The sequence below is a fragment of the Ovis aries genome, chromosome 22 (genome assembly GCF_016772045.2).
Source record: "Ovis aries strain OAR_USU_Benz2616 breed Rambouillet chromosome 22, ARS-UI_Ramb_v3.0, whole genome shotgun sequence".
NCBI lineage: Eukaryota > Metazoa > Chordata > Mammalia > Artiodactyla > Bovidae > Ovis > Ovis aries.
In genome coordinates, this window is record NC_056075.1 from 34,435,736 (window position 1) to 34,450,796 (window position 15,061).

Here is a 15,061-nt window from a genome sequence, read left to right on the forward strand (position 1 = left end):
TGTTTTGGAATGTTTTACAGGGGGTCCCTCACCCCCCTGTCAGCAGCAACGCGAGAGGCACCCTGGGGCCTCAGAGCAGCAGACCCAGAAGGTGGGCAGACTGGGCTAGAGAGGGGCACGGCAGGTGTACTCGGAGCGGCCAGGAGATGCTGGACCAGTCCATTCTCACCTCTCGAAAGATCTGAAAGAGCACTGAAGCTTTGACAGAACATTTTGTCCCAGGCTGCAAAAACAATTTTGTTTTAGAATATTGTGCTGTTGTTGTTTATCTTTTCCAATTATATACGTTGAGAAATGCAGAGCATAAAGCTTAGTGATTTGAACTTAAGCACTTTCTAGGGGCAGGAAAAGACTCATTAAAATAAACTTTATGACCTTGGCATTCTGTACCGTTTCAAAGTAACCAATTACAGAAAATGGAAATGAGATGTCAAGATTTCGATTTTAGTTTCAAAGCAAATGCAGTCCCTTCCTAGTGATTAATAATTAAAATAAACTTCATGGTTTAGGGAACAGCCTAATTTGGGCAATGTTTTTAAAAATTATAATTTGTAAACCACCAGCCCCAGAATCACATGAGAGTTTTGTTATTAATCTGCCTCCCTCCCTCCCTCCTTCTCTCTCTCTCTCTCTCTCTCACACACACACACACACACACACACACACCTAGGTCCTCTATTAAACTTATCTGATGGTGAGGGACCTGGGAGTTTGCATTTTTAATAAGTTCCTGGGATCTAGACATTTTCAATCAGGTTTTAAGCAATTAATGTATAGACTCTTTCCCCCTCATGCTGATAATACCCAATACTAAATACTAATTTAGTAACAATAATATTTTTCTAACCTTTTATTATAGTGTTAACATGAGCCTAAGTGATGGTTAGATACCATCACCAACTCAATGGACATAAATATGAGCAAACTCCAGGAAACAGTGAAGGACAGGGAAGCCTGGTGTGCTGCAGTCCATGGGGTCACAAAGAGTAGAACAGGACTTAGCAACTGAACAACAACAAATGGGCCTGTGTTATCTCATGCGTAATTGTTGAATGTGTCTCATGCATAATCCTCTCAGCAACTCCTGGGATAATCAGCATCTTCCCCCTCATTGCAGAAATGCAGAAACTGAGGCAGGAGTAGCTTGTCCAGGTCATTCTGCTGGGTAGTGGCTCTGGATTGAAGGAGTGAGCACACGGAGCTCCTGACAGTCACAGAGAGAGGTGAACTCACAGGCCCCTCTGCCCCTGCACAGTGGCTGACGGACATTTACATCAATATCCTCGCTGCTTCTAGCCTAGCCAAGGGCCAGGCTCTAAAGAGCAAAGTCCCTTGAGGGAGGAGGAGATGCCACCTGATTGGCCAGCTCGGTTCTGCCCAGGGACGCCCAAGGTGGGCTGTGCCTGCTTCAGGCCTTACCTCCTGAAAACATCATAACCAGGTTGGGCCATTGATGCCTGCCTGGCCAGCCAATTGATAGCCAGGCAAATGTTGAACATTTTTTCTAGAAAGAGAAAAATCTGATCCTTATCTGTCTCTCTGGTGTTGGAGAAGGAGGCCTTGTGTCTCCACACCGGGGCAGGGGCATCAGAGTGCCCTGGGGACCTAGGTCAGCATGATGGAGGTATCTGGTTTAGACCAATGTTTGCTCCATCTTGCTGAGGAGTTAAAGACCTTTTTTCATTGATAAAAATGCAATATTAACTTACTGCTGCTACTGCTACTGCTGCTAAGTTGCTTCAGTCGTGTCCGACTCTGTGTGACCCTATAGACGGCAGCCCACCAGGCTCCCTTGTCCCTGGGATTCTCCAGGCAAGAATGCTGGAGTGGGTTGCCATGACCTTCTTCAGGGGATCTTCCCAACCCAGGGATCGAACCAGTATCTCCTGCACTGCAGGTGGATTGTTTACCACTGAGTCACCAGGGAAGCCCAACACAACTCTAATCTTTGTCTTTGCCTTCATATGGCCTTTGTCTCTGTGTGTGTCTCTTGTCTTCTCTTTTTGAGTGTCTTATAAGGGCGTATACGATGATTTAGGGCCCACCTGAGTCTAGGATGCTCTTACTTCCAGAACCCTGTCTGAATCACATCTTCAAAGACCCTAATTCCAAATAAGGGAATATTCTAAGGTTCTGGGTGGACCTATCTTTAGACGGACAGTTTTTCAACCCACTGTAGATGCTTTACATATAAGGATTCAAAAATAAAAAATAACCACACTTATGTAAAAGAAAAGCTTGCAGACATAACTCTTGGTTTCCCCGTTCTTATTCTCTCTCCAGCCAGGCCTAAAGACAGTTCCCAAATTTCCCTGGGGCAACTATCTCCACAGAAAACTCAAGACTAGCATTTTTTACATGTACCCTACCAGCAAACAATAGAGTTTTGCCAAGAAAATGCACTGGTCAAAGCAAACACCCTCTTCCAACAAAGCAAGAGAAGACTCTACACATGGATGTCACCAGATGGTCAACACCGAAATCAGATTGATTATATTCTTTGCAGCCAAAGATGGAGAAGCTCTATACAGTCAACAAAAACAAGACCAGGAGCTGAGTGTGAACTCCTTATTACCAAATTCAGACTGAAATTGAAGAAAACAGGGAAAACCACTAGACCATTCAGGTATGACCTAAATCAAATCCCTTATGATTATACAGTGGAAGTGAGAAATAGATTTAAGGGCCCAGGTCTGATAGACAGAGTGCCTGATGAACTATGGAATGAGGTTCGTGACACTGTACAGGAGACAGGGATCAAGACCATCCCCACGGAAAAGAAATGCAAAAAAAGCAAAATGGCTGTCTGGGGAGGCCTTACAAATAGCTGTGAAAAGAAGAGAAGCAAAAAGCAAAGGAGAAAAGGAAAGATATAAACGTCTGAATGCAGAGTTCCAGAGAACAGCAAAAAGAGAAAAGAAAGCCTTCTTCAGCGATCAATGCAAAGAAATAGAGGAAAAGAACAGAATGGGAAAGACTAGAGATGTCTTCAAGAAAATTAGAGATACCAAAGGAATATTTCATGCAAAGATGGGCTCGATAAAGGACAGAAATGGTCTGGACCTAACAGAAGCAGAAGATATTAAGAAGAGGTGGCAAGAGTACACAGAAGAACTATACAAAACAGATCTTCATGACCCGGATAATCATGATGGTGTGATCACTCATCTAGAGCCAGACATCCTGGAATGTGAAGTCAAGTGGGCCTTAGAAAGCATCACTACGAGCAAAGCTAGTGGAGGTGATGGAATTCCAGTTGAGCTATTTCAAATCCTGAAAGATGATGCTGTGAAAGTGCTGCACTCAATATGCCAGCAAATTTGGAAAGCTCAGCAGTGGCCACAGGACTGGAAAAGGTCAGTTTTCATTCCAATTCCAAAGAAAGGCAATGCCAAAGACTGCTCAAACTACCACACAATTGCACTCATCTCACATGCTACTAAAGTAATGCTTAAAATTCTCCAAGCCAGGCTTCAGCAATACATGAACCGTGAACTCCCTGATGTTCAAGCTGGTTTTAGAAAAGGCAGAGGAACCAGAGATCAAATTGCCAACACCCACTGGATCATGGAAAAAGCAAGAGAGTTCCAGAAAAACATCTATTTCTGCTTTATTGACTATGCCAAAGCCTTTGACTGTGTGGATCACAATAAACTATGGAAAATTCTGAAAGAGATGGGAATACCAGACCACCTGACTTGCCTCTTGAGAAATCTGTATGCAGGTCAGGAAGCAACAGTTAGAACTGGACATGGAACAACAGACTGGTTCCAAATAGGAAAAGGAGTACGTCAAGGCTGTATATTGTCACCTTTCTTATTTAACTTCTATGCAGAGTACATCATGAGAAACGCTGGACTGAAAGAAACAAGCTGGAATCAAGATTGCTCGGAGAAATATCAATAACCTCAGATATGCAGATGACACCACCCTTATGGCAGAAAGTGAAGAGGAGCTAAAAAGCCTCTTGATGAAAGTGAAAGAGGAGAGTGAAAAAGTTGGCTTAAAGCTCAACATTCAGAAAATGAAGATCATGGCATCTGCTCTCATCACTTCATGGGAAATAGATGGGGAAACAGTGGAAACAGTGTCAGACTTTATCTTTTTGGGCTCCAAAATCACTGCAGATGGTGACTGCAGCCATGAAATTAAAAGACGCTTACTCCTTGGAAGAAAAGTTATGACCAACCTAGATAGCATATTCAAAGGCAGAGACATTACTTTGCCAACAAAGGTCCATCTAGTCAAGGCTATGGTTTTCCCAGTGGTCATGTATGGATGTGAGAGCTGGACTGTGAAGAAGGCTGAGTGCCGAAGAATTGATGCTTTTGAACTGTGGTGTTGGAGAAGACTCTTGAGAGTCCCTTGGACTGCAAGGAGATCCAACCAGTTCATTCTGAAGGAGATCAGTCCTGGGATTTCTTTGGAAGGAATGATGCTAAAGCTGAAACTCCAGTACTTTGGCCACCTCATGCAAAGAGTTGAGTCATTGGAAAAGACTCTGATGCTGGGAGGGATTGTGGGCAGGAGGAGAAGGGGACGACAGAGGATGAGATAGCTGGATGGCATCACTGACTTGATGGACATGAGTTTGAGTGAACTCTGGGAGTTGGTGATGGACAGGGAGGCCTGGTGTGCTGCGATTCATGGGGTTGCAAAGAGTCAGACAGGACTGAGCGACTGAACTGAACTGAACCAGCAAACAATGCAGGAGATCTGGGTTCAATCCCTAGGTGGGGACGATCCCCTGGAGAAAGAAATGGCAACTCACCCCAGTATTCTTGCCTGGAGAATTCCATGGATAGAGGAGCCTGGTGGGCTATAGTCCATGAGGTCTCAAGAGTCAGACATGACTTTGTGACTAAACCACCACCACCAGCAAACAGTAGATTGAAAGAACAGTGAGCACACTAGGGAAAATATAAACTGTTTTTGGTAGAATAGTGGGATTTTGAGGGCATGCTTTCAACCTTCAGGGGTTTCTCAAATGGAGAAAAGGAGGAGGAGAGATGCCAGTGGATTGTTTTTCCTTTAAGAGACTGGGCACCTGACCCATTCTCGCTCATCTCATGCTTCTTTCTTTAAAGAGAGATAATCTCCTTCACCTCCTCGCAAAGGAGCTGACATTTGGACAGATTCTGATTCAGAGAGCTGGACGCCCTGCTGTGTGAAGGACGGGGCCAGTGATTTCTAAGGAGTCCTCAGGCCTCTTCACGAGGGCAGACTTCCCAGTCCCTGGTCTGACTTCTGGGTGACACTAGGGTGACAGTGAGTGACAAGGTTTGCAGATGGATGTTTGATGAGTCACAGGCCAGTTCCACTCTAAACCTGAGGCCGCACAGTGTTGGCCAGGGCTTCCCAAGCTTGGTTGATCATCAGAATCACCTGGAAGCTTTTTTTTTTTTTTTTTTAATTCGACTGCACTGGGTCTCAGTTGAGGCAGGAGGGATGGAGCTCCCTGACCAGAGATGGAACCCAGGCCCCCTGCCTTGGGAGCACGGAGTCTTAACCACTGCACCACCAGGGAAGTCCCACACCTGGGAGCTTTGACATTTTGCTTTAGGTGACAGCTTTCTCCCAGCTCCCTCCCCAGACCTACAGAATCAGAATCTCCTTGTGGACTGAAGCATGAGCTTTTCTGTTAGCCCTGGGGCCACATCTTGACTCTCCCCCGGTTCTCCGTGTGGGTCTGGACAAGTCAGCCATGCTCCGATGTGTGTACAGAGGGCAGTGGCGGCTCCCCAGGTTGCCTGTGGGCATCAGAGGCAATGCCTGTAGAAGTGCCACTTTTATAGTGGAAGCAATTTGACTCAAATAATCATTAATAAGGGACTTGCCTGGTTGTCCAGTGGCTAAGACTTCACACTCCCGATGCAGGGGGTCTGGTTTCAATCCCTGGTCAGAAAACTAGATCCCACATGCTGCAAGTAAGAGGTCACGCGCTGCAACTAAAGATTCTCCGTGCCACAACTAAGGGAGAGCCGGTGCAGCCAAATAAATAAAAATAAAATAAAACTCAAAAAATTTTAAATGATAAATAAATACTAGCAATTTAATCTGAGTTGTCTGAAACGCCTTATTTTTATGTGGAGGAAGAAGTATTTGTTCTGTTTATTAAAAAAAAGAAAAAGAAACACAGGGTAATCCAGCCGGCTTTGACTCCTATCTGATGGGAATGTAACTGCTCACAACATTTCCTAACTTTTCATTATGAAGCATATGTTTGGGGACAATAGCAGGAATTAAAGAACCTACATTTTCTGTGCCAGCATGTGCCCAGTTGAGAGCAAAAGGTTGTTATTCCTGGCCAGGCTCCACCTTGCAGAGAAAGGTTGGGATTGGTCTGTGCAAAGATGGTCCTTTTGCAAACCTTAGAAGCCATGTGGGCTTCCCAGTGGCGCTAGTGGTAAAGAACTCGCCTGCCAGTGCAGGAGACCTAAGAGATAGGGGTTCGATCCCTGGGTTGGAAAGATCCCCTGGAGTAGGAAATGGCAGTCCACTCCAGTATTCCTGCCTGGAGAATCCTATGGAGAGAGGAGCCCGGTAGGCTACAGTCCACAGGCTAGCAAAGAGTCAGACACAACTGAAGTGACTTAACAGGCACACACAGAAGCCATGTGCTAATGAAGAGACCCCAGAGAGCCCTGACAGCCTGAGAAGAATATGCCTGTTTGACTTGATGGGAAGGCCTAGAGTCCCACCCACTTTTTAGTGCCTCTTGCAGTCAGAGGTTTACCTTTCACAGATGAAATCATCTACACAAAGTACTGAGTCCAGAGGCTCTCAAAGAACATCAGCTGCTGCCATCAGACCATCACCATTCATCTTCTTAGACCATCTGGACTCACATACCCTCCAGTCTGGTTCTCAAGCTTTGCTTCTGAAAGCTAGGAGGCTCTGCCCTGCCTCAAGGCCTTCTGGAACATCCCAGGATGTTCTGGGAGGGCCCACAAGTAAAACATGCTCAGAACAAAGCAGAAACAGTCTCTGCTTTGGAGGGAGGTTTTCCCAAGCCAACTTTTCTTTTTATCTGATGGGAAGGGTTGAGTTTACACAAAGCAGTGGCGGGGGACAGCACAAATAAATACAGAAAAACCTCTCCAGGGGCTGCTATTGTGCTTAGCACAATGACAGGCCCTGAAGAGCGTTTTTTAACCAGTTGAGATTGGAAACTGAAAGAAATGTGGTCAGATTACACCCTCCTCCGGAGCGGAGCCCTGACTTGCTACAGCCCTCCGCTGTGTGCTGTAGGATAGAAGGGGCATTCCTTTAGTCAGAGTCCTGGCTGCTTCAGGGGAGAAGGGAATTTAGCGTGTGTAGGCAGGTCTGCAAATTTGGGGCTGAGAAGCTTTGGGCACTAGTCCTCTGACCATCCTAGGCTCTCTCAAAAGCTGTTAGCACAAGTTCCCACCCTTCCCAGTGCTTTCCGGCCAACAGTGGGCCGTGTCCAGCAGGGCAGGGCTCATGACACACCCAGGCAACGTTGTTTGATCCTGAAGGGAGGTGGAGCGAGGCCCCCTTCCAGCAACGGGGGTTGGGCGTGAGGGGTGGGGGCGGGAGTTAAGTAGGACTGGTGGCTTTCTCAAGCCCCGAGGAAATGTCCCCAGATACTGTAAGGATTGGCAGCTCAGCCTCTGTTGCTGTTGGTTGCTTCGAAGTGAGTCATACAATTGGAAAGATCTTTCTGGAACCAAAGTCATCTTTCATGGGAATGAGTCTCAAGTCTTCTGCAGCTGGTGTTTCTATCTCTCGAGTAAGCTGGAAAAATCTACTCAGAAAACACCAGAGTCCAACAGCTTTAAAACCCCTTGGGAAAAGCTGAGCCCCGCACCACCGCCCCCCACCCCCACCCTGCCCCTGCAAGCTGGCACCTTCGGATGCTTCCATTGTGGGTGGTCTGGCTCCTGCAGTACCTGTGGGGGCACCTGAGCCCTTCTCTGCATGATACTTGCTTACATTTTGAGCTTGAAACTGGGGAGATGGGGTCTGAATCCCACAGGCCAATCGTGTATAAGGCACTTGGTTTCCCTGGGTCTGTTTCATGGAAAGCAGAAGCAATATAAGGGGCTCCATGAAACAGAGCATGTAAGATGCTTAGCTCAGAATGGGCACACAGTGAGTCCTCTCTGCATGGCAGCAGCTTCATAAATAAAAGCTAATATCTGTAACTTCCCTGGTGGTCCCATGGTTAAGACTCCATGCTTCCACCGCAGAGGGCCCAGATCCCTGGTCAGGGAACCAGATCTCACATGCTGTAACTAAGAGCTTGAATGCACAAGATCAAAGATTCCACATGCTGCAACTAAGACCCAGCACAGCCAAATAAATTAATTAATTAATAAAAAAAAGAAGCTAATGTTTGAGTGAGCATTTCATATCATGCCCAGTCCTATTCTACTTGATTCTCACAATAGCTTTTTGAGGTAGCTATTATTATTATTGAAGGCAAGAGGGGATGCCAGAAGTTGAGATGGTTGGATGGCATCACCGCCTCAATGGACACAAGTTTGAGCAAGTCCAGGAGATGGTGAAGGACAGGGAAGCCTGGAGTGCTGCAGTCCATGGGGTCACAAAGAACTGGACACGACTTAGTGACTGAACAGCAAATTGCTATGATTATTCCTATTTTATAGAAATTAAAATTGAGGCTTAGAGAAGTTAGGCAAATTTTCACTAGTTACACAGCTAATTTGGAGAAGGCAATGGCACCCCACTCCAGTACTCTTGCCTGGAAAATCCCATCGATGGAGGAGCCTGGTTGGCTGCAGTCCATGGGCTTGCTGAGGGTCAGACACGACTAAGCGACTTCACTTTCACTTTTCACTTTCATGCATTGGAGAAGGAAATGGCAACCCACTCCAGTGTTCTTGCCTGGAGAATCCCAGGGGCGGGGGAGCCTGGTGGGCTGCCGTCTATGGGGTTGCACAGAGTTGGACACGACTGAAGCGACTTAACAGCAGCAGCAGCAGCAGCAGCACACAGCTAATTATTAATGAAGCTGGAACTCAACCCCAGGGAGTTTTATGATATAGCCCACACTCAACTACCATGTAATATGGTACCATGTAATATGTTATCATTACTATTAACTAGCACATCTTCACTGAATCATGGAAAAAGCAAGACAGTTCTAGAAAAACATCTATTTCTGCTTTACTGACTATGCCAAAGCCTTTGACTGTGTGGATCACAATAAACTATGGAAAATTCTGAAAGAGATGGGAATACCAGACCACCTAACCTGCCTCTTGAGAAATCTGTATGCAGGTCAGGAAGCAACAGTTAGAACTGGACATGGAACAACAGACTGGTTCCAAATAGGAAAAGGAGTATGTCAAGGCTGTATATTGTCACCCTGCTTATTTAACTTCTATGCAGAGTACATCATGAGAAACACTGGGCTGGAAGAAGCACAAGCTGGAATCAAGATTGCCGGGAGAAATATCAATAACCTCAGATATGCAGATGACACTACCCTTATGGCAGAAAGTGAAGAGGAACTAAAAAGCCTCTTGATGAAAGTGAAAGAGGAGAGTGAAAAAGTTGGCTTAAAGCTCAACATTCAGAAAACGAAGATCATGGCATCTGGTCCCATCACTTCATGGGAAAAGATGGGGAAACAGTAGAAACTGCGTCAGACTTCATTTTTTGGGGCTCCAAAATCACTGCAGATGGTGACTGCAGCCATGAAATTAAAAGATGCTTACTCCTTGGAAGAAAAGTTATGACCAACCTAGATAGCATATTCTAAGGCAGAGACATTACTTTGCCAACTAAGGTCCGTCTAGTCAAGGCTATGGTTTTTCCAGTGGTCATGTATGGATGTGAGAGCTGGACTGTGAAGAAGGCTGAGTGCTGAAGAACTGATGCACTTGAACTGTGGTGTAGGAGAAGACTCTTGAGAGTCCCTTGGACTGCAAGGAGATCCAACCAGTCTATTCTGAAGGAGATCAACCCTGGGATTTCCTTGGAAGGAATGATGCTAAAGCTGAAACTCCAGTACTTTGGCCACCTCATGCGAAGAGTTGAGTCATTGGAAAAGGCTGTGATGCTGGGAGGGATTGAGGGCAGGAGGAGAAGGGGACGACAGAGGATGAGATGGCTGGATGATATCACTGACTCGATGGACGTGAGTCTGCGTGAACTCCGGGAGTTGGTGATGAACAGGGAGGCCTGGTGTGCTGCGATTCATGGGGTCGCAAAGAGTCGGACAGGACTGAGCGACTGAACTGAGCACATCTTCAGGGGCTCTCAATCTTAAATGATTACTGGACAAAGAGTGTGCTGTTATTGAAGCATATAAGACACATTGTGGGCTTGTTTTAATGTTGGAGAATTCATATAAAGACCAGAGATGAAAAAAAGCCCAGAACAAAAACTAAAATTCTTGAACGATCAAACTATTTAAAGTAGTAGTAGAATGCTGGTGGGAATGTAAATCGGTGCAGCTATCATGGGGAACAGTATGGAGGTTCCTTAAGAAACTAAACATAGGGCTACCATATGATTCTACAGTCCCACTCCTGGGCATATATATGGAGGAAACTATAATTCAAAAAGATAGGGACTTCCCTGGAGCTCTAGCAGTTAAGACTCTGAGCTCCCAATGTAGGGAGCTCTGGTTGATCCCTGATTGGAAATTAGATCCTGAATGCCACAACTAAGAACCAACATGCCACAGTGAAGATCCCACGTGCCACAGCTAAAACCCAGCGCAGCCGAATTTAAAAAGAGATGCACGCATCGCAATGTTCATAGCAGCACTATTCACAGCAGCCAGGATACGAAAGCATCTTAAATGTCCATGAATGGACGAATGGATAAAGAAGTTGCAGTATAGGACTTCATTGGTGGTCCAGTGGTCAGGAATTCACCTGCCAATGAAGGAGACATGAGGTTGGTCCTGGTCTGGGGAGATCCCACACACTGCGGGGCAACCAAGCCTGTATGCCACAACCAAGCCCAAGCTCTAGAGCCTGCGTGCCGCAACTGCTAGACACCACATTTCTAGAGCCTGTGCTCCACAACACGATAAACCACCACAAGGAGAAGCCTGCACATTGCAATGAAGAGTAGCCCGCACATTGCAATGAAGAGTAGCCCCTGCTCGCCGCCACCAGCGAAAACCTGAGCAGCAATAAAGACCCAGCACGGCCAGTAAATAAATATTAAAATAAGAAATTGCGGAGTGTGTGTATATACACACTGCAACTTTTAAACGATTTCTTTATTGTATAATGGAATATTAGCCACAGAAATGAGTGAAATAATGCCACTTGCAGCAATATGGATGGACCTAGAGATTATCATACTAAGCCAAAGACAAATATTATGGTATTGTTTATAATGTGGAATCTAAAACAATGATGCAAATGAACTGATACACAAAATGGAAACAGACCCCCAGACACAGAAAACAAACTTATGGTTCAGTTCAGTTCAGTTCAGACCAAGGGGTAAAGGGGAGGAGGGATAAATTAGCAGTTTGGGATTAACATATACATACTACTATATCTAAAATGGATAACCAACAAAGACCTATTGTACAGCACAGGGAACTCTACTCAATATTTTGTAATAACCTATAAAAGAAAATAATCCAAAAAAAGATATAAATGTACACATAATGGAATCGCTTTACTGTACACCTGAAACTAGTAACATTGTCAAGTAAGCATACTTCAATAGAAATAAAACAAAATAATAGCAGACCCTGTCCAAGGGCCAGAAACCCTCAGTACACAATATCATCTGTAAACATAGTACTTTCCTGTTTCTGGACAGTCTACTTCATCTGGCTTCAAACCCCATATGATAGCCAGAGAAGGTATTCATTCCTCCTTTACTCATGAGGAAACTGAGGCTCAGGGAGCTTTGGGGATTCTTCAGGTTTAAGTGGCTAATTATCCTTAATGAAGATCACTCAAGCTTCCTGACCAGTGACGACATGTTAGCGCCTGTGCTGTGCTCAACCGGTGTTAGGATTTAGCAACTATCTTTTTTTGTGAATTTATAACTTTCTTTAGTAAAATCCACAGACACAACTGATGAAACACTGCTCTTCTTCACTGTGACAGAACACATTTTTGTTATTTAGTGTAGCTGCGGCAACAACTCATTGTTTTTACAAACACAGAAACCAAAAACAAATTGTTTACTTTTTAATTTCAGGTTAAGATTAGAATACAAGGCTCAATATTAGACACTAATTTCACGTACACGATACTTTTTAAAAGTTGAAGTGAATTTTCAATTGATTTCAATGTCAATTCCAAAAAGTCTTTGAAATTGACACTACAGAATAAAATTGTCATTTTCTTTTAGAAGTTGTCATGTTTAGCAAAGATCTTCTGATGGGTCTTATTATTTTTATCAACTTTGCAGATGAGCAAACTGAGGCCTAAAGAGGTTCAATGGCTGGCGCTGAGACACACGCCTACTGAGTACCCCCCAGAAAAGAAAAAAAGGATGCTTCGCTTCAGTCATGTCCGACTGTGTGTGACCCTGTGGACTGTAGCCCACCAGGCTCCTCTGTCCATGGGATTTTCCAGGCAAGAATACTGGAGTGGGTTGCCGTTTTCTTCTCCAGGGGATCTTCCTGACCCAGGGATCTTCCTGACCCAGGGATCGAACCGGCGACTCTTATGTCTCCTGCATTGGCAGGCGGGTTCTTTACCACTAGGGCCACCTGGGAAGCCTCAAGCACCATGTATAACTGCGCCTTGGTGGGAGTACTGGAAGGGCCTGGCCAGTCTCACACTGAGAGGCTCCTCTGCACAGTGCAGCCCGCAGAGATGTGGAACGTGGGGGACGTAGTCCTTGCTTTCAGAAAGTCACAGGTGGTGAGACCCAGAAGCATCACAGGATCCGCCGTGGGACAGACCTGGAGAATCCCAGCTTTGCGGCTCCCTGAGCGATTAGGCATGTTTAATTAGCCTCGGAGCTTTGGTTTCCTCACCTGTTACAGAGGAGCTACAATCATCTGCTCCTGGGGCTGTCCTGAGGGATCCAGTTAAGGGGACAGCTAACACAAAGCACTCAATATGGAGACCATCTCACTGCAGTTCAGCTGAAGAGCAGAAACACAGGCAGAACTAGCAGTATTAGGCAACAGTTGAAAAGCACCAAACGTGATGTTCACCCATAGGCATGCAAAGAATTTACTGGGGCAGGTTGGGCTGGGCCCATCAAGGCAGGCTCCGAGAGAGGGTGTGAACTCGGGCTGGTCTTTGATTTAGGGCCAATGGAGCCCATGGGAAACTCACACGGTAACTCCAAAGAGCTGTGGGCAACTAATTTCAGATAGTCAATACTGCCATTACCTTCTGTCCGTGGGGCCAGGTCCTCATGTCTCTCCACCGCCTAGAAGAGCTGGACCTCGTACAGAAGACATGCCCTTGGCAAAGCTGCAGAGGCGGAGAGCGCATGGTGCGTTCAAAGAACTCAGCGCTTTTGGAAGAGTTGGAGGGCGAGATTCAAAGTGGGAGGGGTGGCCGAGCAGTGGGCGGGGCGTCATGGGCGGAGTGACCTGCAGTGGGCGGGGCCAGGGCCGGTCAGGAAAAGCCTAGGATTCCCAGCACCAGCTTGAGATCCGCTGTGTGCAGGCAAGGGTGACCCATCAGTGAGTCAACTTCCGATGCAGGGGTGATCCACGGCAGCCCATGCCACGGGACACTCAAGATCATCTCGACTCAAGATTGACACTGGCTGTGGGAACTACAACCCAACCCGAGTGGTGATGCGGCTGTGAGCTGCGGCAATGGTGAGCAGAACGCAGACCCTGAGCCCAGGCCTCCTGACCCGTTTTCCACGGTAGCCAACTAACCCGCCAACTGCCTTGAGAATAACCCACTTCCGGCTTCCAGGGGAGGATCCACACGAATGCTAGGCGAATCCCTGGGCCTGTGTTATAGACTGGGGGCCTCATGTTTGTGTGCTCCCCAAATCCTTAGACTGAAGTCCTAACACCCAAGGGAATGGTATTAGGAGGCAGGGCGTTTGGGAGGTAATTCCACCGCAAGGGTGGAGCCCGCCTGGTGGAATCAGTTCTAAGAAGAGATGTCAGAGAGATTACTTCCTGTCTGCTCTTACCATGTGAAGATGCAACTCGAGGATGGCTGTTTACAAAACCAAGAGGGGCCTGGCCCAACCCTGGATCAGCCACCACCTTGATCTTGGACTTCCAGATTCCACAACGGTGAGAAATCACTGCTGTTCTAGCCACCCTGAGTCTGGTGGTCTGTTACAGCAGCCCACGTGGAGTAAGACACCAGGCTTGTTAGACACACAGTAGGATGGCTATAGTCAGAGAGGCCGTTGTGAGTATACATATATCCTTATGTCTCCCGGCAAGCCCCAAATCTTGGCAGTGAAGATAACAATCGAAATCCTGAAGATTTTCCTTGATAATGCAGTGGAGGTCAAAGATGTTTTGAAGACTGTTTCCTTCCCACTGCACTCTAACTTCTTAGCAACCTGGTCAACTCGTGGCGGAACGGAAGCGCTTGTCCTCCAACCTCAAATTCCCAGCCTTGCTTCAGTGATGAGACCACTCCTGCTCTGTGTTGCAAACAAAACTAAACAACAGCTAGACCAGCACAGAGCAGCAGCTCTATTACCTTTTTTTCTTTAGTTGACATGGTCAATATGGTCTGGGTTATTGGGCAAACATTCCTGTAATATACCACTGCTATTTCATGCATTTTCCCCTCTAACCTGCCTGCCTAGATGATAAAATTGCACTCCCAGGACTTGGATTCTGATTTTGTTTGGGTCTTAAGAAGTTGGAATGGCACTTAAAAAAAAATTTCTAGGCCAAAGGATATTTAATTTTTGTTTATTTATGGCTGCACTGGGTCTTTGTCGCCGCACTAGCTTTCTCTAGTTGCAGCAAAACAGGGGCTGCTTTCCAGCTGTGGTGTGAGGGATTCCCACCGTGGTGGCTTCTCTTGCTGCAGAGCATGGGCTTAGTTGTCCTGGCATGTCAGATCTTCCCGGACCAGGGACTGAACCCATGTCCCCTGCACTGGTAGATGGATTCTTAACCACTGGGTCACCAGGG

The 15,061-nt window shown here is 46.2% G+C and overlaps 1 protein-coding gene across 1 annotated transcript in view; it reads right to left on the reverse strand.

Annotated features, from left to right (window-relative positions):
• Positions 1-13,454, reverse strand: part of AFAP1L2 (actin filament associated protein 1 like 2) — a 147,972-nt gene extending 134,518 nt beyond the window's left edge. The window contains exon 1 of the mRNA XM_042239057.2: positions 13,323-13,454. The gene's annotated coding sequence lies outside the window, so the exon portion shown is untranslated. The remainder of the gene's footprint in view (positions 1-13,322) is intronic.
• Positions 13,455-15,061: the final 1,607 nt, after the last annotated feature.